Consider the following 20,852-nt stretch of genomic DNA (forward strand, 5'->3'; position numbering starts at 1 on the left):
GTTGCATTACTGAAATAAATGAACTTTGCACGATATTCTAATTTTTCAAGTTTCACCTGTACGTCATAATGCCTGAGGGGATGTATCTGACCTGACAGGGAGTGGAGATTGCGTTGCGCCCGTCATTTAACCCCTCAGGTGCTGCGTTTAACGCACCTGTGAATGTAGGCAGAGGGATGCTGCCTCCTCTGGGTGCTGGCACACAGCGCAGTTCTGACATGCATTCAGGATGCAGTTTTTTATTGTAGCTAGCTGAAATTACTTAAATCATTACTTCTATGCAGAATATCAGGGGTTAACGAGGCTGCCAAACTGGCTAAATTGAAAACTGCATCCTGAATGAATGTCAGAACTGCACTGTGTGCCAGTACCCTCTGCCTTCTGATCGGTTGCCATGGCATCCATGGCGTTCTCCATACTGAGCTATGTACGAGGCACAGCACAGAATGGAGAGAGTAAAAATCCTATTCGCCCTAAGGGCTCATGCACACGAATGTATTTTCTTTCCGTGTCTTTTCATTTTTTTTTTTTGCGGACTGTATGCAGAACTATTCAGTTCAATGGGTCCATAAAAAATAAATGGAAGTTACTCTGTGTGTATTCCGTTTCTGTATGTCCATTCCGCAAAAGAATATAACATGTCCTATTATTGTCCGCATTACCAACAAGGATAGGACTGTTTTATTAGGGGCCAGACGTTCCGTTCCGCAAAATATGGAATGCACATGGACGTCATCCGTGATTTTTGTGCATCCAATTTTTTCGCACCTAAAAATACATATGGTCGTGTGCACGAGCCCAATAGAGATCTATTAGTGTGAATAGGAGACGGGAGAGATCACATGTACTATGCCCCTAAGGGCCATATTTTTATAAATAAATAAAAAAGTGAAATGAAATAAAAAAAATAACATAAAAACATCAATATAAGTTTAAATCACCCCTTTTTCCCAATTTTATATATAAAAATATATTAACAATAAAAAATTTACATATTTTATTATCGCTGTGTGTTAAAATGCTTGAACTTTAAAAATATATATATTGTACGATGAACGCAGTATATACCACAAACATGGTACCAATAAAATATAGTTAGTTACGCAAAAAACAAGTCCTCCTACAGCTTTGTAGACTGAAATATAAAAAAGTTACCGTATTTTTTGCCGTATAAGACGCACTTTTTTCCCCCCAAAAGTGGGGGGAAAATAGCAGTGCGTCTTATACGGCGAATGCTGCTGATTTTGCTGCGTTTTCAATGATACACCCGCCCCGATGCCGTGTGGCGGGTGTATCAGCTGTGAGGGAGGAGGGGCTGGGGGCCGGCATCTGCTTTAATAATGACAGCGGGGCCCGTGCAGTGACTGTATTCCACTACACGGGCCCCGCTCACTGTATAATCCTATGTCTAATAGTTAATTGTATGTAATCGCATAAGGAGCGCTGTGTATTACGGTACTTACAACTACAAGCGCTCGCCGCTCGGTAGGCAGAGAGGAGGCAGGAGGCAGGCCGGGAGGACGGGCGCTGGCAGCGTGAGTCATACGTCACGCGCCTGCGCCGCCCCCACTTTATGAATGAAGCAGGCGGCGTGGGCGCATGACGTATGACTCACGCTGCCAGCGCCTGTCTTCCCGGCCTGCCTCCTCCCTCCTCTCTGCCTACCGAGCGGCGAGCGCTTGTAGTTGTAAGTACCGCAATACACAGCGCTGATTATGCGATTACATACAATTACAGTTAACTATTAGACATAGGATTATACAGTGAGCGGGGCCCGTGTAGTGGAATACAGTCACTGCAGGGCCCCGCTGTCATTATAAAAGCAGATGCGACCCCCAGCGTGTATTGAGGGTCATTCACTACAGGGACACTTATGGAGGGGATCTGTGGATGACACATAGCATAAGATGCTATATATGTGTCATCCACAGATCCCCCCCATAACTGTCATACACAGTGCCATTCAGAGAGCCCAATAAGTGTCACCCACAGATCCCCCATAAGTGTCACCCACAGATCCCCCATAAGTGTCACCCACAGATCCCCCATAAGTGTCACCCACAGATCCCCCATAAGTGTCACCCACAGATCCCCCATAAGTGTCACCCACAGATCCCCCATAAGTGTCACCCACAGATCCCCCATAAGTGTCACCCACAGATCCCCCATAAGTGTCACCCACAGATCCCCCATAAGTGTCACCCACAGATCCCCCATAAGTGTCACCCACAGATCCCCCATTAGTGTCACCCACAGATCCCCCATTAGTGTCACCCACAGATCCCCCATAAGTGTCACCCACAGATCCCCCATTAGTGTCACCCACAGATCCCCCATAAGTGTCACCCACAGATCCCCCATAAGTGTCACCCACAGATCCCCCATAAGTGTCACCCACAGATCCCCCATAAGTGTCACCCACAGATCCCCCATAAGTGTCACCCACAGATCCCCCATAAGTGTCACCCACAGATCCCCATAAGTGTCACCCACAGATCCCCCATAAGTGTCACCCACAGATCCCCCATAACAGTGCCATCCACAGACCACAATTAGTTCAAAACCCACCAAAAGCACACCTTTTGGTTCAAAATTTTCTTCTTATTTTCCTCCTCAAAAACCTAGGTGCGTCTGATGGGCCGGTGCGAAAAATACGGTATATGGCAATGCAAGGAAAATTGAGTTTTATTTTCAAATGTTTTTATCTTTTTTAAAGTAGTAAAGCAAATAAAATCTATACAATTTGGTATCGCCGCATTTGTATGGAGCCACAGAATAAGGATGTCAGGTCATTTTTAGAGCACAATGAACGATGTGATATCAAAACCCCAAAAACCTTGACAGAATTCATATTATTTTTATTTGTTTTCTATTTTTCCACACAAATAATTTTTTCCTGTTTTCCAATACAAGGTATGGTAAATTAAATGATGACATAAAAAAATGCACCATGTCCTGCAAACAATAAGCCCCCCTATAGCTATGTGAATGGAAAAATTTAAAATAGAATGGTTATTGGAATGTGGGGAGAAAAATCCAAAATGCAAAAATGAAAATAGGCCTCAACCTCAAAGGGTTAATATTGATGACCTATCCTCAGAATAGGTCATCAATATCTGCTCGGTGGGGGTCTGACACCCGGAACCCGCACTGATCATCTGTATGAGGAGACGGCTCACGCAGTGCACACGTGCCTTCTCCCTTCTCTCTTCCTGCTCTCCGCTGTATGTCTATGGGACAGTAGCGGTGAACAGAAAGAAAGAAGGGAGATGACACGTGCACACTGCGCGAGCCGTCTCCTCAAACAGCTGATCAGCGAGGGTGCCGGGTGTCGCATGGCGAGTTCCTAGAATATTATTTTTTTTTTGCCACAAGTTAGCGGAAAATGATAATTTTTTCTCATTTTTCTCATATTCCACTAACTTGTGACAAAAAATAAAATTTTGGGGTGTCTTGTTTCCAAAATGGGGTCACTTGTGGGGTATTTATACTGCCCTGGCATTTTACGGGACCTAAAGCGTGAGAAGTAGTTTGGAATCCAAATCCGTAAAAAATGCCCTGTGAGATTTTTTTTGTCACAAGTTAGTGGAATATGAGACTGTGTAAGAAAAAAAAAACAAAAAAAAAAACAATTTCCGCTAACTAAAAAATAAAATCTTCTATGAACTCGCCATGCCCCTCAAAAGTGATCTCTATAGCGCCACAGCAATTTTACGGTGTTTTTGCAGTGATCAGAAAAAAAAAATTCTGTCACTGCGGTGGGGCGGACTGAACGCAAGTGTGCGCACAAGATCAGGCCTGATCGGGCGAACACTGCGTTTTTTGTAGAGCCTATAGAACATGTCCTATTCTTGTTCGCATCTGCGGACAAGAAAAGGCATTTTCTATATAGTTCTGGCAAAATGCGGAAAGCACATTGACGGTGTCCGTGTTTTGCGGATCCGCAAAACACATACGGACGTCTGAATGGAGCCTGACAGGGGGGTGATCAATGACAGGGGGGTGATCAGGGGTTAATAAGGGTTTAATAAGTGACGGGGGGGGGGGTGTAGTGTGGTGTTTGGTGCTACTTACAGAGCTGCCTGTGTTCTCTGGTGGTCGATCCAAGCAAAAGGGACACCAGAGGACCAGGTAGCAGGTATATTAGACGCTGTTATCAAAACAGCGTCTATAATACCTTTCAGGGGTTTAAAAAAAAAATCGCATCTACAGCCTGCCAGCGAATGATCGCCGCTGGCAGGCTGTAGATGTACTCGTTTACCTTCCGATTCTGTGTGCGCGCGTTCACAGGAAATCTCGCGTCTCGCAAGATGACGCGCCGATGCGTCCAGGAGGAATAACCTGGCCGCCCGCAGGACACATCCCTGCGTTAGGCAGTCAGGAGGTGGTTAGTATCTAAAGCTAAATGTACTGGCTATATAACATTTTCTAACCTGTTCACCATGACGCACTTCCCTGGAGGAGCTCCTCAGACCGGCTGTGTGGGAGGAGCAGCTGCAACGTGAAAGTAAAAATCCCAGCATGCATTGCAGCAAGCATGTTCAGAGGAGCAGTCACATGACATCCCCGCCCCCTGTGTTTCCATAGAGACAAGAGCCCCTCAGATAATATCAATAACTCGGTCATCAGTGAATAACTGCTGTACAGACATAGCAATCCGCCCCGGCCCAGCAGCACACAGGAATATGATGCTAATGTATCATACATATGTTACTGGGGGGAGGGAGGGGGCCCTGCTCATAAACTATGGACTGCCGGGGGAGGGGGCCCTGCTCATAAACTGTGGACTGCCGGAGGAGGGGGGGGCCCTGCTCATAAACTATGGACTGCCGGGGGAGGGGGCCCTGCTCATAAACTATGGACTGGCGGGGGAGGGGGCCCTGCTCATAAACTATGGACTGCCGGGGGAGGGGGCCCTGCTCATAAACTATGGACTGCCGGGGGAGGGGGCCCTGCTCATAAACTATGGACTGGCGGGGGAGGGGGCCCTGCTCATAAACTATGGACTGCCGGGGGAGGGGCCCTGCTCATAAACTATGGACTGCCGGGGGAGGGGGCCCTGCTCATAAACTATGGACTGCCGGGGGAGGGGGCCCTGCTCATAAACTATGGACTGCCGGGGGAGGGGGCCCTGCTCATAAACTATGGACTGCCGGGGGAGGGGGCCCTGCTCATAAACTATGGACTGCCGGGGGAGGGAGGGGGCCCTGCTCATAAACTATGGACTGCCGGGGGAGGGGGCCCTGCTCATAAACTATGGACTGCTGGGGGAGGGGGCCCTGCTCATAAACTATGGACTGCCGGGGGAGGGGGCCCTGCTCATAAACTATGGACTGCCGGGGGAGGGGGGGAGCCCTGTTTATAAACTGGCTGTGGGGCTCAGTCCTTTCTAGTTGCACCATTGGATTTAAGCCATGAATAGAGGGGGAGATTTATCATTTCCCTTGTGTTCTATGTGTTTGCAGCTTTTTGAATGTGCCTTAAAATATATTTTTTTTAAAGGGCGTGACAGTGGCCGAGAGGGGGCAAGACCAGTCACCCCAACAAATTTATGTTAATTTTCGCCAGTTTTCTGACTCAAATGAAGCCAGAAATCTCCAGCAGCTCTGAGCGTCATAGATGATTATTATTTTTTTGTTCATGATAATGCAAACGGATCCGTCCAGACTTTACATTGAAAGTCTGGACGAATCCGTTTGCCTCCGCACGGCCAGGCGGACACCCGAACGCTGTCCGCCTGCGTTCGGGTTCGCCTGCGGAGCGGAGGACAGACGGTGCCAGACTGATGCATTCTGAGCGGATCCGCTTGGGGCCGCTTGTGAGAGCCTTCAAACGGAACTCACAAGCGGAGCCCCGAACGCAAATGTGAAAGTAGTATAAGGCTACTTTCCCACCAGCGTTGGCAGGTCTGGCAGGCTGTTCCCCCGGCCGTCTCCGTGTTGATGCTAGCCCACAAGTGCTGCCGGAAGTCCGCACCGGCCAGATTCACATTCACTGATGCCCAGCACGCTGCGTTTCCTGTCCGGCCGCATCTCCAACCTGACCCCATTATAGTAATTGGGGCCGGAGCGGACTTCCGCGGCACTGTTGGGCTACCGTTAGCACGGGTCACTGTATACAGTGTACAGGGGTCACGGATCTCTATATGCAGTGGTGGGGGTCACATATCACCATATACAGAGTGCAGGAAGGAGCGGGCACACATTATATAGATGGTGAGACCAGTGACTGATATCACTGACCTCAGCCATACTGACAGCTCACAAGGGGTTAAAGCTCCTGAACTGTTGGTCTGGCTGTAATATCATGTCAGGGATAAGAACACAGAACAGAGGGACCAGAAACAGGACAGACACTGGGACTGCTCACAGTTTGTGGTCCACAGCGCTTCCCTGGCTCTGCTACATCCTCACATGTTGGCAGGGTCCTCTCAGTACAGAGGGGGCAGAGCCTGCAGTCAGATCGGCCACCACAGCTTCTCCTCAGTCTTCCTTCTGAAAAAGTCTCTTTACCTCAGCTTTTAACAAGTGTCCCTGCTGAGCCCCTGCACAGCCAGGAGTGCCAGTCACCTCTGATACAAGCAGGGTGCTTTAGGACCCAGAAAGAAGAACAGGCTTTAGGCATGGACGACAGGGGAGGGCTGGCAGCCTTAGTCCTGGGGGGCAAATCCATTCAAGTGGCCCATTTTTAGCCCCGCCCATTATTAAAAGCCCCTCCTACATATAATAGGCCACTCCCAACAAACACTGTACAGCTGACATTCTATAGTTGCGGCCTGTCTCTACACATAATACGGAGAGGGGGGGTCTGTCCTGGCTGCACTGCCTGCTTATACAACAAGCTACAGCCAGGAAGCTCCTCCGCTCTCCTCCCTCCCCAGATCCTGCTCAAGGCCTGTGGTTCCCCCCACCATCTGTCACCTGCCCGTGGCCTGCTGCCCCCCTTGGCCGTCCTCACCCAGCTCTGAATCCTCCTTCTGCAAATGGCAGGAGGAGGAGCCGGAGCATCTCCTCTCCTACATAGCACCACATACCTCTTACATCCAGTGATGTCACCTTTGTTGTAGACGTTCTCTTTCCTCATCTTCTTCATTCAGACCAGACCGCCATGATAATTTTTCAGCCATCTCCTGTCTCTGCAGAGATTGACAAACGGACATTAGTTTCCCACATTTCCATCATCTTCACATCTTCTGAACAGCCTTTCCTGCCACCCCCAATACTATACTGCAGAAACAGTCCCTCTGGAAATACTACTACCACACAGATAGTGCCCCCTTAAACAATTATTGGCACACAGTGCTCTAAAAAATAACTGCGCCCAGACACTAGTAGTATAAAGATGATGTCCCCCAAAAACATTTGTGCTAAGCTTAAACTGTGCCAGGGTGCCCCCCAAAGTAACAGTGCTCCCCAAAATCCCACCAATAGAAATAATTCTCTGCCAAAGCACACGTAGTAGTAATAATGCCCCTATAGTGCCCTAATAATCATGTTCCTCATAGCCCCCCATTAGTAGTAAAGCTCCGCATAATACCTCCTAGTAGTAATAATTCTCCCTATAATATGACAGTACATGAAATACCCCCGCTTAGTGCTCGCAGTTGAGCTAATGTCCCCATAATGTATGCCAGTATAAAATACCCCTATATAGTGCCCCAGTAAATGCCCTCATAGTGCTCCTCTCCCCCTTCCCCATAGTGTCCCCCATAATATGGCAGTAAAAAATGCCCCTTCGTAGTGCCCCCAGCAGATGCTCCTATAGTGCTCCTTTCCCCCATAATGTGCCAGTAAAAAATGCCCCTTCATAGTGCCACCAGATGCCCCAATAGTGCTCCACTCCCCATAGTGCCCCCAAATAATGCCACATAGTTCCACTCTCCCCTATAGTGCCTCCCATAATGTGACAGCAAAAAATGCCCCCTTAGTGCCACCAGATGCCATAGTGCTCCCCATAATGTGCCAATAAAAAAGGACCCTTTAGAGCCCCAACTTCCCCATAGTGCCCACAAATAATGCCCCTATAGTGCTAACAGATGCCCCATAGTGCCGCTCTCCCATATAGTGCCCCCCATAATGTGCCAATAAAAAAAGCCCCTTTAGAGCTCCCAGATGCCCCATAGTGCTCCTCTCCCCATGGTGCCCCCCCATAATGTGCCAGTAAGAAAAGCCCCCATAGTGCCCCCCCCCAAAAAAAATGAGCAAGAAATAAATGTCCCCAAAAAAAGGTGCTGTGAGAAATGCCAGATGTCCCCATAGTGACAGCTCCCCCCGCAAAGAAAAAAACAAAAACATAAAACACTAATACTTACCTCCATCAGAAGTGATGCAATGCAGGCCTCTTCTGGCCTGTGTCCCCCGCTGTGTGCTGCCTGGCTCAGGCAGGAGGGGGGCGTGGTGAGAGCAGGACAGGAGGGGGCGTGGCTAGGTGTGGTGAGAGCAGGACAGGAGGGGGCGTGGTGAGAGCAGGACAGGAGGGGGCGTGGTGAGAGCAGGACAGGAGGGGCGTGGCTGCCAATAGCAGGAAAACCAGGCAGATCTGCTTAAGAAGATATATTAGTAAGTGTAATATCTCCCCACTCTCTTTATAGTTTTAATAAGGGCTAACAGAATGGCCAACCCCATTTAATACTGCAATACCAGACGTAACCTGTGGACAGATGTGGGGCTGTTTCTCTAAGAAAGCAGCCACAAGTTCTATTCCTGTACAACCTCTACTAATATCTGGATATAATACAGAAAACTATTATTATTACAACTATAGATCAGCAAATCTCTTAAAAGTCCTACTTGTCTAAAGTGACCTTGTGATTCAATTAGGGTGGAATCAACTCTCTTGTATTTGCATGTAATTATAATGTAATATGGCCGCTAAGTTATTTAATAAAATGTACCTGTATAGCGCCACCTGCTGTTTGATGTTTTCCTTATTTCTCTATCCACCTAAGTAACATTACTGAGGAGGACACACATGCTCACTTATATCCTTCATCGGTCACCAGCCCTTTCCATGGTTAGAAGCCATCACAGGTGCCGGCAGGAATAACATGGACAGGACGAGAGCTGCGGCAGAAAGGACATGCTCTGTGAGAAAGGACATGCACCTGAGCTGCAGCTTGAAATAAATCTACAAGAGCAATTGAAGAAATGAATGGGAACATCATTGGATCCACATGATCTACAGGCTGGTTTTATCTTTGTTAGAAAGAGACTATTGTGTATTGTATGAGGTCCAATTACATTGTTTTAATAATTATTAGATAATTCATTTCATTGTAGAGTAAGAATAGTTAAATGTGAGTTGATGGGAGCAGTGTCAGAAGCGGAGCAAAAGTATATAAAGAATCCTCAGAAAGGAAAATATAAAAATGGAAGAACATGACAGAATAAATGACTGAGTAGGTTACCCCGGAAAACTTCTGGCTGAGTTAGTTTGTGAAAGTACCGTATTTTTCGCCCTATAAGACGCACCTATGTTTTTGAGGAGGAAAATAAGAAAAAAAAAACATTTTGAACCAAAAGGTGTGCTTTTGGTGGGTTTTGAACTTATGGTGGTCTGTGGATGACACTATTATGGGGGATCTCTGGATGACACTGTTATGGGGGATCTCTGGATGTCATTGTTATGGGGACATCTGTGGATAACACTGCTATTGGGGGATCTGTGGATGACACATATATAGCATCTTATGCTATGTGCCATCCACAGATCCCCCCCATAACAGTGTCTCTGCAGTGTGAATGCATCAATACAGGAGCTGAGGGCCGGCATCTGGATTAGGAATGACAGCGGGGACCGCTGCAGTCCCGGTATTCTAATGCACCGGCCCCGCTCACTGTTAGATATTCTTATCTAACCTGTAGGCATTGTTAAAATATAATAATCATGTGTAATCCAGCTTTATTACTTACAACTAAGTTCCGTAGCAGAGAGGAGGGAGGACACGTCACTCACTAAGTCACGCACCCGTGCCGCCTGATTCATTCATGCCGCGCCGCCCGCCCTCCCGGCCTGCCTCCTCCCTGCTACAGAACTTATAGTTGTAAGTAATACAGCTGGATTACATATGATTATTATATCTTAGCAATGCCTACAGGTTAGATAAGATTATACAACAGTGAGCGGGGCCGGTGCAATAGAATACAGGGACTGCACCAATCCACGCTGTCATTCCTAATCCAGATGCCGGCCCCCAGCCCCTCCTCCGTCTCAGTTGATACACCTGTCGACCGCGCTGTGCGGCATCGCGGCGGCCATGTATCATTGTAAATTGCAGCATTCGCCCCATAAGACGCACTGCTATTTTTCCCCCACTTTTGTGGGGGGGGGGGCGTCTTATAGGGCGAAAAGTACGGTAAATCTTTTATAAATGATCTGATAGGAACTATGAAAAAATTAGCAAAATTGCTTGGAACAGACAAGGCAGAAGGTGTGTGTGCGCTGTTTAGAGGGTGGTAGTAGTAGTAGTGGCAACTAAGTAGCAGGTAATGGAAGTGGCAGTAGGGGGATTAGCAGCAGCAACATGATAGTAGGAAGGCAGACAGTGGCATAATGGTGGCAGCAGCTGTACAGCACACAACATGATGGGTGAAAGGCAGACAGTGGCATGATGGTGGCAGTAGCTGTACAGCACACAACATGGTGGTAGGCAGGCAGACAGGAGCAGTGGCATGATGGTGGCAGTAACTGTACAGGACACAACATGGTGGTAGGCAGGCAGACAGGAGCAGTGGCATAATAGGGCATCCTTTGAGCAGATCTAGTCATCGGCCTCAAACGGAGAATTGTAAAATCTGCATGAATCTACGACTCATTCTTTTGACGAGAGTGGTATTCTATACACTGGTAAAGGAGAACTTGGTTTGCTTGGGTGTCACAACTAGAGATGAGTGAATTGAAGTTGGTGAAGTTGAATTTGATCCGAATTTCAGGAAAAACTAGATTTTTCCCGAAGTCGATTTTCCTTGTGAGTCATGGTAATGAAAAGTATTTTTTCAAAAATGGCAGCTGCACATGTTAGACGAAGTAAGAAGCCCGGGAACGAGGGAGCACCCATAATACCATGCAGATAGCCAATCAGCAGCTAGCCAGCCCCTGTGATGTTACAGCCCTATAAAAAGTCTCCTCCTGCTCGGTCTCCGACATTTTGTAGTGAACTTAGTGCAGGGGGACATGTGACAGGCACTAGGGACAGTGATCAGGAAAGGTTTTATTGACAAAAATTACTATTGAGCAGTTCAGAGACAGCTTATTGTTAATGTAGGGATAGAATAGGGAGGCTTTATGCACACTACAGGGAGAAAGCAGGGATCAAGAGAAGAGTGTAAAGCCTGGGTAATAGAGAAGCTATTCTATTACACCTTGCTGCACTAATTGGGGAAACAAAAAGTGATCTGATACTACAGATTTTAGGTTGTTTGCATTTTTGATACATCAGTAATTCCACTAATCCTTGATTCTGTTATTTGTGGAGATTTTAGGGTGCTCAAGTGCTATTACACATAAATATACCCATTAATCCCTAATTATGGAATTGGTGTGAAATTGCCTGATACTACAAGTTTTGGAGGTTTTCATTGTTTTTATAAATAACAGACAGGTGCCAGGGCCTTCTAAGGGAACGGGCAGTGGTCAAAATGTTGCTGGAGCTGGCAGAAGTAGCAGCAGAAGAAGGGAAAATGGTAGCTGCAGTCGCAGGTACAGGCCAGAGCTGCCAGTGTCAACCCAGCTGTTATTGAATGGTTGACTTGGTGGAGGAAAAATGCCATACTCGGCGGTGTGGGAATGTTTCATCAAGCTGCCGGAGGACGTCAGCATGGCCATTTGTCTGTGGGCAGAAGGTGAAGCGTGGCCAGGATGCCAATGTTGGCATCATGGCCCTGTGTCAACACATGCAGCATCAGCATGAAGTCGCCTGGGAAAACCATGAAGTGGCCTGGGAAAACCGTGGCGCTAATTTAGTGGTACAGCCTGACGCAGCAACTGCTGCATCACCCAATGGCCTGCACCCATTCTCCAGCAGTCAAGGCTCCACCACCTCAGCAGAAGGAAGCTGTGTTTCCTTCCCATCATCTACTGGTCCTGATGCTCCCGCTCCTCCTTCTACTCCTTATCACTCGTTTTGTCAGCAATCGATCATTGAGGCAATTGCAAAAAGACAACAGTATGCATGCACTCATCCAATGGCGCAGAAGCTGAACATGCTCCTAGCCAAGTTGCTGGTACTACAGTCCCTCCCTTTCCATGTGGTGGACTCTGCGCCTTTCAGAGAACTGATGGCTTGTGCTGAGTTAAAGAGGTTGTCCGGGTTTAGAGCTGAACCCGGACATCCCTCCATTTTCACCCCGGCAGCCCCCCTGACATGAGCATCGGAGCAGTTCATGCTCCAATGCTCTCCTTTGCCCTGCGCCAAATTGCACAGGGCAAAGGCATTTTTAGGAGTTCCGGTGACGTACCGGGGCTCTCCATGGGGCTGACAGGAACCCCGGTGACGTCACCGGCACTGATGGGCAGGATTTAGCTCTGCCCTAGCCAGTAAATTGGCTAGGGCAGAATAAAGCCCGCCCCTCAGAGCCGGTGATGTCACCGAACACACTGCCGGGCGGAAGTTACCGCCCGGCAGTGTGTTATTGAAAACCAAAGAGCCCGTGCCATGCGCGATTTAGCGCAGGGCACAGGAGCGCATCGGAGCATGAGATGCTCCGATGCTAGGCTCAGGGATGCTGCCGGGGTGAAAATAAGGGTATGTCCGGGTTCAGCTCTGAACCCGGACAACCCCTTTAAGGTGAAAAGTCCCAAGTCATCATTACTTTTCCAAAAATGCAGTACCAGCCCTGCACTTGTATGTTAAATAGAAGGTGGGATAGTCCTTGAGCCTGTTGGTGTCTACTGAAGTTCACAGCAGCGCTGACGTGTGGAGCTGTGACTGTGGTCAAGGACAATATATGTCCTTTACGGCCCACTAGGCAAATGTGGTTCCTGCCCAGCCACACCAGCAACTTAGCCAGGTGACGGCACTGCCGCCTCCACGTTCTCAAGCTGTGAGTTCTGCGCCAATGTTCTCCTCTGCCTCATCATCCTCCAACTTGTCCTTAGCCTCCACTGCAGGCACAATTCGTAGTGCTCCTCGAACATACCACCTTTCCAGAGCACGTCGATGTCGCACTGTTATGCACCTGGTTTGCCTGGGCGAACGGAGTTACACAGTGGAGGAACTGCTCTGCATCCTCAAGAAATGGAATCCTGGCTGTTTCCTTGCCAACTAAAAACGGGAACCATGGGCACCGACAACGGGAAGAACATTGTGTCAGCGCTGATTAACGAGGGGCGTACGTCTTTAATCTGGTTGTAAAGTGGTTCCTGAAGCCTTCCACCCATCTGCAAGACATCCTGAAAATGGCCAGGAAACTGTGCATGCACTTTAACCAGCCTTAGACTGCAAAGGCAGAATAACGTTCCCCAACATTCTCTGATGTGGGACGTTTTTACCTGTTGGAACTCCACCCTCAACCTGTTGGGCCGACTATATCAGCAGAGGCAGGCCATAAATTGGGCATCCTCAAACTGCAGCCCTCCAGCTGTTGCAAAACTACAACTCCCAGCATGCCTGAACAGCCTACAGGTATCAGCCTACAGCAGGGCATTGTGGGAGTTGTAGTTTTACAACAGCTGAAGGGCCGCAGTTTGAGGATGCCTGCCATAAATGATTTCCTGATGATGCAGGCGGACAGGAGCATTCCCCTGTGTAACGTCGACATTAGCCAGTGGCACATCATGCGTGACACCTGCCATTTCCTCAGGCCCTTTGAGGAGGCCACTTTATTTGCCAGGATTTTGGGATGAACTACTTCATTTCACTCCTGCATGTCCTGGAGCAGATGCGGCTAAATCTGGCTGGCCAGGGGACAGGAGACGTTGCACCTACATCTCACGCTTTCCTGACCGGCCACACCTAAGCCCTGTAGGGGTTTAATTGGAGGAGGAGAAGCAGGATTAGGACATTCATAAGCAAGCAATGTATAAAGAAATGAATGTTTTTTCTGCACAAGTGACAGGAGAGGAGCAGGAGGAGCTAGAGGGCGATGAGTGAAAAAACCACGCAGCAGCAAGACATGGAGCAGAATCTGAACCGGCAGGTGGTGGCATACTTGGACTGTACCCTTCCAACCCACATCCAAGATCCCCTGGACTACTGGGCAGTCGAGCTTGATTTGTGGTCGCAACTGGCCAAATTCGCCCTGCCCAAGCTTTTCTGCCCGGCCAGCAGTGTGGCATCAGAGCGGGGGTTTAGTGCAGCGTGGGGGGGGGTATGGTTATCCTTCGCACGCACGCTTCCCTCAGTCTCCATGGAGATCGTGCGCCGGCGGCGTCAGTCCGCATGCAGGTCATGTGAGACTGCCCTCTCCGGCGTGCGACTCAGGGGAAGGGCGGAAGCGGATGTTGTGTGACGACACAGGATTCGTCATACGCCGTACCAGCTGATCAGCAATCATTAATCACATGACACAAAGCGCCACTTTTCATTGAAGTCACAGTTACATTTCCCTCTAACCTTTCAGTCCTCCTGAGGAAGCGAGACGGCAAAACGCACATCGAGGAGCTAGCAGCCACTTCATTCACTACTACCAAGGTATGATGTGCCTAATTACTATGTCCTAAATTAAACAGCAGATACTAGGATTTGAACACCCATAGAGATGTGCAGGAGCTGATTTAATTACAGAGGATGCTTTTCCTGAGATGTCACTTCAGCCTGCTTTGACAATTTGAATTCCTATTATCATCCTAGAAAGCTTGTTATTATTAATTTATTATTGAAGGTGGCGCTAGATATAAGATATTTCTACTAATGTTAAAACGGAATATGTATTTATTGTCTTAAAATACTATGTGATTTTATTGGTATTATCTAATAAATAGTACTTTTATGGTAAATTCGTTTACTCATTTCTTTGTGGTGTTTATATGAGAGAAAGGTGTCAACCGTGTTGAACAATTGTCCCTTCTTACCATAGAGGGCTGCATGAGAAAAAGGTGTCAAACCTTCCGTTGTCTCACACAACCCTTTGCAGACAGAAGTGGTGAACAATTGTCCCTTCTGACCGTAGAGGGCTGCATGAGAGAAAGGTGTCAAACCTTCCTTTGTCTCACCCAACCCTTTGCAGACAGAAGTGGTGAACAATTGTCCCTTCTTACCATAGAGGGCTGCATGAGAAAAAAGTGTCAAACCTTCCGTTGTCTCACACAACCCTTTGCAGACAGAAGTGGTGAACAATTGTCCCTTCTGACCGTAGAGGGCTGCATGAGAGAAAGGTGTCAAACCTTCCTTTGTCTCACCCAACCCTTTGCAGACAGAAGTGGTGAACAATTGTCCCTTCTTACCGAAGAGGGTTGCATGAGAGAAAGGTGTCAAACCTTCCGTTGTCTCACACAACCCTTTGCAGACAGAAGTGGTGAACAATTGTCCCTTCTGACCGTAGAGGGCTGCATGAGAAAAAGGTGTCAAACCTTCCTTGGTCTCACCAAACCCTTTTCAGACAGAGGGTGAAGCCAAATCATTTTAAAATAGAAAATAAAAATGTACCTTCTAAGTGCCAGCGTTCTACGTAAGAACCCCAGGGCCGCACTGTAGACATTAGACATATGTCGACCCTGAGGTTGCTCCAGAACAACTCGTGGCCTGAACTTCCTTGTTGTAGTCCCTCTTGAAGCGGTCCTACATTGTGCGCCACCGAGTGGTAACCTTGTCCACTGTGGGGAAAAAAAAGAAGTTAATTTAAGAATATTATTGTGGACTAGGTTTACATTATACATGAGTTAGTGCTGTACTTACCACATTCTTACTGATCCACCGCACTGAGATCCTCCCAGCCACTGAACAAACATTCAGATATCTGCCTCTGCGGCCTCCACCAGCTGGATAAGGAGATCGTTGTCTATACGAGGGACAACAAACTCCCTATCTTCCCCGGTGGAGACTCTGGAACCCTGGAAGAAAAAGGAAAAGATACATTACAGAATGTACAAATGAAAAATTCTATTAAAAAACGAAGTCTTTGATACTTACATGTCCCCGACCGCCACGGCTTTTCCCACGGACTCTGGAGGGGACTGGGTGATCCTGCCTGGCGGATCTAGTAGAAGTTTCCTAATAAAAAATAAAAAAAAATGGTTAAAACATTAAAGTTTTTGTATAATATAGATATAGAGAAATATACTTACTTTCTGCCAGGCCTGGTCAAGCCTATCTCCACCTCCCCTCGGTAACTCAGAGGCCTGCGATGACCGGGCCCCTGCAGGTGATGGTGCTAGCGTGGCAGCAGAGCTGGTCGATGATGAAGACTAGAAAAATTTGAAATAATATTTAATAAAAAGGAATGTTATTCGAAAAAAAAAACTATTGGTGCGTGTACTTACCGGTTCTTTAATTCTGCGATGCCTTCTTGGAGGCCTTGGTCTTGCGCCTTGTTCTGAATCGGACATCTGTAGAGATATAATGCAAAAGTATATTTTGACATAGATACCCCAAATTTTTGTTACTTACGTTTGGATAATTTTTCAATGGATGTCACAATTTTTTGAATTGTAGATGCTAAAAAAAAGAAAAATATTCTAATAAACATGCATGAAATTGTTTTTGATCATCAAACTCAGTGCCATATGCCCACCCCCATTGCAATTGGCTGCATTGCATTGCCATCTGCCTCCACCTGTACCATCTGCCCCCATTCCGTGCCATATTTGACCCACCCCCGACGTGCAATAATCTGGACCCTATTCAATGACCTAGGCAAAGTGCGTTGTTCACGCCCCCAAATGCCATCAACCCAAACTACGAGCCATCTAAACTAGCCAAACCCCCCAGACCCCATAAACTTATAACAGAACAATAATCAGCCCCCTTTTCAATATCCGCACAAATAATCACACCCCCTGCGCTCGGCCACAACTGTTGTCAATCTACAGCCAATCACTGCCATATTTGCCAACCCCACACGTGCAATAATCGTGCCCCTATTCTTTGACCAAACCAACATGCGTATTTCACACCCAAAATTCCCATCATCCCTGCCGCTGACCAACCCCCCCATTTTCACCATTCGACAATCGGCCACCTATTACATGACCACACCAAAATTTCATTAACCACCACCCCCACCCCACCATCAGCCACACTGCCCTAGAATCTGACCCCTCTATGACATCTTTTCTACCCCTGCAATACAGCTATTTCTTGTTACCTTGCCTCACAAAAAGTGTAATATAGAGCAACGAAAAATCATATGTACTCTAAAATACTACCAAAAAAACTGCCACCTTATCCCGTAGTTTCCAAAATGGGGTGACTTTTTTGGAGTTTCTACTCTAGGGGTGCATCAGGGGGGTTTGAAATGGGACATGGTGTCAAAAAAACAGTCCAGCAAAATCTGCCTTCCAAAAACCGTATGGTGTTCCTTTCCTTCTGCGCAATGTCGTGTGCCCGTACAGCAGTTTACGACTACATATGGGATGGTTCTGTAAACTACAGAATCGGGGCCATAAATATTGAGTTTTCTTTGGCTGTTAACCCTTGATTTGTAACTGGAAATAATTGATTCAAATGGAAAATCTGCCAAAAAACTAAATTTAGAAATTTTATCTCTATTTTCCATTAATTCTTGTGGAACACTTAAAGGGTTAACAAAGTTTGTAAAATAAGTTTTCAATACCTTGAGGGTGTAGTTTTTAAAATGGGGTCATTTTTGGGTGGTTTCTATTATGTAAGCCTCACAAAGTGACTTCAGACCTGAACTGGCCTGGATAAATAAATGCATTTTAAAGTTATCACCACATAAAGTGACACACGTCAGATTAGCAAAAAATGTCCTGGTCCTTAAGGTGAAAAATGGCAGGGTCCTGAAGGGGTTAAAGGCATAGTAATCTTAGTGTATGTAAACTTTTTACTTTGCAGAAAGTAATAAAAGTGCCTTAAAACATTCTCTACCTCTCATTATTCTGTCATTTGGCCGCCCTTTTAATGATGACCGTCCATTTTACAGTGACTTTCACAATGGCCGACCCTTTAACTGTGACTGCCCCTTTAAGAGTGACTTTCACAGTGGCTGGCCCTTTAACGGTGACCGCCCCTTTAACAGGGACTTTCACAGTGGCCACCCCTATAACGGTGACTGCCCCGTTAACAGTGACTTTAACCTCTTCAGGACACATGACGTACCGATACTTCATGTTGTCCTGGTACTTAAGAACACATGACGTACTGGTACGTCATGTATGGTTCTGATCACCGCCGCCCGGCGGGCGGTGATCGGAACCCGGTGCCTGCTCAAATCATTGAGCAGGCACCTAGGCTAAATGCACCGGGGGGTCCTGTGACCCCCCCCCCCCATGTCGGCGATCGCAGAAAGCCGCAGGTCAATTTAGACCTGCGGTTTTCTGCGTTTCCGGGTCATTCGGGTCTCTGAAGACCCGATAACCCGGAACAGGATGGTGATGGTGGTGTGATTTTACCCCACCAATCACCATCCTGCGATCCTGAGAGGGGATGGTGACATCACCTCTCAGGATCGCCTCTGATTGGTTGGTGGGCGGGCCGGCGGCAGATTCAAATGTTGCCAGCGCTCCTCTTCTCCTCCTTTTGTGTCCTAGAGCCGGAGGAGAGAGGAGCGCTGCCTGCACCTCGTGGATTTGTGCCAGCATCTGTGCCCCCCAGGACCCGATCTGTGCCCCAGAACCCCCCATCTGAACAGCATGTACTTAGGGAGAGTATAGGGAAAGGTTGGGCTAGGCAGGGAAAATAAAGGGAAAGTTAGTTTGAAAAACTTTGATTGCATCACCCTAAGTTAGGGTGTCTGGGGTCCACAGCACAGCTGGATTTTTTTTGAGGTGCAGGATTTTTTTATTTTTTTTTGTGTACGCTGACTGTGGCCGGCACTCTCACGGTTGACGGTTGATCAGCGTGTTTGATTATTTTTTCAAATTTTTTACCCTTTTGTTAGCAAGTTATTTTTTTTTCTGTTAGTTTTAGGGATAAGTCCGCGAACACCCGTGCCCCCACACACACGCACACCAAAAAAAAGATTTACACACACGCACATACACACGCAGACACACACTCCCCTATGGCCCGCCGGATGTTCTCGGCTGAGGAGGCATACGCCCAGCTTGCCTCCGACTCAGAGAGTCCCAGTGAGGATGAGGATGACCCCACTTTCCTGTTGTCATCAGCGTCGTCCTCATCATCTAGCGATGATGATGAGCCCCCAAGGCGGCGGAGATGCCGCCAGGCGGAGCAAGGGGACTGCCATGTTAGGGACCCTGTGGCCCACCCTAGTATGAGCAGCTCTGGGGCTCGTACTAGTTTTCCGGCCCACCAGTTAAATCCACCGGAGCACCCTGCCGGTGAACTTGTCTGGTGTACCCCAGAGCGATACGAGCCTGTGATTCCTGATTTTGTAGGCCAATCAGGAATCCAGGTTTCCACAGGGGGGCTTCACTGAATATGACTTTTTTTGTCATTTTTTCAGTGACCCACTGGTAAATCTGATGGTGGAGCAGACGAACCTGTACGCCCAACAGTTTGTTGCTCAACACCCGGGCTCCTTTTTGGGCAGACCCGGTGGCTGGACGCCGGTCAGTGCAGCCAAGATGAGGACATTTTGGAGCTTCGTGCTGCATATGGGCCTGGTCAAGAAACCCAGTGTCAGGCTGTACTGGAGTGGAGACATCCTCTACCAGACCCCACTTTACAGTACGGCCATGACACGCTCCCGGTTTGAGGTCATCCGGAAATGTCTGCATTATTCAGATAATGCAGCATGTCCCCCCCCCCCCGAGGTTATCCTGCCCATGACCGTCTGTATAAGATATGGCCGGTCATCGATCACTTTGGGGCCAAATCCATTGCGTTCAAGGGAAGACTAATTTTCCACCAGTATGTGCCCTCCAAATGGGCGAGGTATGGCGTGAAGCTATACAAAATTAGTGAGAGTACCTCAGGGTACACTTACAAATTTTGTGTGTACGAGGGGCGAGATTCCTGGATTCAACCCGCAGAATGTCCCCCCACTCTGGGTGTTACCGGGAAACTTGTGTGGGATCTTATGTACCCACTGCTAGATAAGGGTTACCACCTGTACGTGGATAACTTTTATACTAGTATCCCCTTGTTCCAGTCCCTTGTCGCCAGATCCACGTCCGCTTGTGGGACCGTGCGGAAGCCACGGAAAAACCACTGGAAACCTGTTGCTGGTCTGGTATAAGGACAAGAGGGATGTCCTTGTACTGTCCACAATTCATGGTAACGGCATCACCCCTGTCCCTGTGCGAGGTATCGCGGCAACGGTCCTCAAGCTCGATTGTATCGTCGACTACAATCGGTATATGGGAGGGGTTGAGCTTTCTGATCAAGTCCTCAAGCCATATAATGCCATGCGCAAAACCCGGGCATGGTACAAAAAAGTTGCGGTCTACTTGGTACAGGTTGCCATATACAACTCTTTTGCGCTGGTAACACAGGGACATTCCTTCAGTTCTATGAGGCAGTCCTCAAGGTCCTGATCTTTTCTGACCGGGAAATAGCAGGCCGGAGTACCTTGGAAACTGTAGGCGCCCGGATCGTCCCTGGCCAACCCTTTCCAGGTGTGGTCCCCATACTGGAAAGAAGGGACAAACCCCAAAAAGTTGCAGAGTGTGTCACAGGAGGGGGATACGGAAGGACACCACTACTCAATGTAACACGTGCCCCGATCATCCGGGCCTCTGCATTATTGGTTGCTTCAGGGAGTACCAAACTGCCATGGAGTACTAAATTTATATCCCAATTTAGCACTGACATCGGATAAAAAAAACTGGTT

Source organism: Bufo gargarizans, chromosome 3 (genome assembly GCF_014858855.1).
Source record: "Bufo gargarizans isolate SCDJY-AF-19 chromosome 3, ASM1485885v1, whole genome shotgun sequence".
In the NCBI taxonomy this organism is placed as follows: Eukaryota; Metazoa; Chordata; class Amphibia; order Anura; family Bufonidae; genus Bufo; species Bufo gargarizans.